Genomic DNA, 3,119 nt, shown 5'->3' with positions numbered 1-3,119 from the left:
TGTCCTTGTTTGTCCTCTCTGTGTGTAGCCCCTTGTGGGTAGTAAAGAAATAATACATATATATATGTACGTATGTATGTATGTATGTATGTATGTATGTGTCTATGCACGGGATTCGTATATTTATAATAGCGACGAATATAAAAGCTGATGAATACAGTGAATGATCGTGGATGTTGTATCCTTTGTGATTGTGATCATGTAAATATCACACATCAACCAACAAATACAAACAAATAAGCTAACAAACAAAATGGCGGAGTTTCCGTTTCCGGTTTCATATTGCGTTCTCTTTTCTCTACACACTCATGTTCAGAAAACTGAGATTTTCATCGTAGGAAGGAAATATTGAATAAGCTTTGGATAATAGACATGGTCTTTCAGACAGTTTTCTATTTCTGTTTTTAAAATGTGTGAAGTAAACATGACTCCTATAAATGAAACGCTATAACTAATTTTGCCTGAACTGTTTCATCGCACTCTCGCAGGTTCATTCAATATATATATATAAATATATATATATATATATACATACCTATATATCATGGATATATATATATATATATATATATATATATATATATATACATACATATATATCATGGATATATATATATATATATATATATATATATATATATATATATATATATATACATGTGTGCTTTACTCGCTCGCCATCTCCCTCTGCCTCTACCTCTCTCTCACTCTCTTCCTCTCTCTTACTATTTCTCTCGCTCTCTCTCTCTCTCTCTCTCTCTCTGGACATGTATATACCTACATTCATATACATATATATATATATATACATCTTTATCTATATGTGAGTGTGGGCGGTAGATGTATATACATTTGTATATCGCGTGTATGCGTAGTGTATGTGTAAGCATATCTATTCATTATTATATGTATATGTATGCATGTACGTACGCATGTACGTACGCATGTACGTACGCATGTACGTACTAATGTATGTATGCAATCATGTATATATGTATGCATGTACGTACGTATGTCATTGTTCAGTTTTATTTCAAGATTTCCTACCGATAGAGAAAGAGCCAGTTTCTAACCTAGATGCAAGTCTTCTTCACTGGAATTTCAACATCAGCAACAGGGTAATCTAGCTAACTGGATCCGAATCCACCAAGGGAAGGTACGTCGGAAGAAAGTAATTTAACAACGCGGGTTGATGAACTGTAAGACGTGTGGCCAGAACCTCCTGGAAAATAACCATAGCGAGGGACATTCCACAGTTGAATAAAAACAGTCACAAACAGTGAAAGAAGACATGCACCCAACACCAGAGCTGAAGACACCTGCGAAAGGGGGTGGCCCCGCCACGTCAAAACGGTAGAGGAGTAGGGGCCGAAACCGGACGTGGTTCCTTCTGATGATGTCTTGAGCTAACTGGATCCTATAAAGGAGCTGTTGTGGTAGCAGACCACGAAACATGGTTGAAATTCCTTCCTATGTATGTATGTGAGCAGATTTGTATGTTTTGTTTTATGTGTGTATTCTCATGCATATAGTTGCATAACTAAACATGTTCATATATATTTAAATGAAAACCTTCTGGAAAGTTTTACTGATTTTTACAGTTCTAATGTTGGATTGAATCTGTATACTTCGGATAAGCTTTTTCCCTTCTGAGTTTGATTCTCAAGGTTGGTATTTTGGCAATGTGGTCATATCTCAGGGCCCCAATAATTACAGGTTTTAACCTGAACTTGTAATCTGGATAGAGTAACTGCAGATTTCTCAATAGTTCAGCATAGGTGTTCTCCTTTTCACTGATCTTCAGCTTTATTTTAACATCCACTAGGCAGCTAATTTCCACTATTGTGCATAGTTTCTCTTCTCTATCCCAAACCATTACATCAGGTCTTTTGTACTTAAATTTTATTGAGACCTTCACTGGGACATTCCACCAATACTCCTTTGTATTATGGGTGGCTATGGCGTCTTATTTCTTTGTCCTCAGGGTTATCCTTCCGACTGATTACATTATAGAGTGTCCTAGCTATAACATCATGTCTCATAGGTAGATAATACCGTGATGATATTCTCGGACAACTGCCTATGAAGTGAGTGATACTTTCGGTGTTAACTCCGCAAAGTCTGCATCGGTTGCCACATTTTGTTGCTTTTCCTGCATCTCTATCCCTTTTGTGCATCAGGGATTTGGTTGATATTTCCTGTTACTGGATTAGAAATGCATATCCTTCGAAGCGGGAGGAAGTCATACTGGTATTGGTCCATTATAGACTGCTTTGATGATCAGTGTTATTATAATCTCGGATCTTTCTACGAATGTATCTTTGCAGAGTCTTCTGCTCATATAGTCCATCCTTTCTTATCAGACAAGTAATGTTGCTCAAGGAGTTGCCTTCCAAGTCAAGGGATGCACTTCGATACCTGGTGGTTAACAGATGTTGCCGAAAGGATACGATACGATATTGAAAGGCATTTTGGATCGATGTTAAGCCTCCGCCGCCATGTTTTTGCTTTAGCTAGTGGCAGTCTATGTCACTGTTTATGCGGAAATTATGTGTGCTTGTTAGTATTTTTCGGGTTTTTACAGCAATGGCTCGAATCTCATCAAGCGTCCAATCAAACAGTCCAAATGTTCATATGAGTACTGGTATTGCAAACACATTGTGGGCCACTGTTTTATTGAATGCAGAGAGTTCTGAGGTCCAAATGTTTTTTGTTTGACTGTAATATTCTTTAGTGACAAACATACATGCACATTTAGGTTAATATTTATAGCTTTTTTAATAATTAATATACCAATGTACATTCCACTTCAACATCCATAGAATAACAAAATATACATATATAAGCTATCAAATAGATGCATGAAAGGATTATGAAATCATATTTCATGACTTGCATACATACATACATAAATATATACACACACATAATATATATATATATATATATATATATATATATATATATATATATATATATATATATATATATATATATAGAAATAAGGGCAGGGAATCGTCAACTAGTAATAGAATTAATAATTAACAATTATGCCAAGTAGTTCAGTATGAAAAAACCTTTATCGGTAAAACCATTTACAATCATAAATATACAGGGAT

Source organism: Octopus bimaculoides, chromosome 5 (assembly GCF_046866305.1).
Source record: "Octopus bimaculoides isolate indiv1 chromosome 5, ASM4686630v1, whole genome shotgun sequence".
NCBI lineage: Eukaryota > Metazoa > Mollusca > Cephalopoda > Octopoda > Octopodidae > Octopus > Octopus bimaculoides.
The sequence above is the reverse complement of the archived record's forward strand: the minus strand, read 5'-3'. Positions refer to the sequence as shown.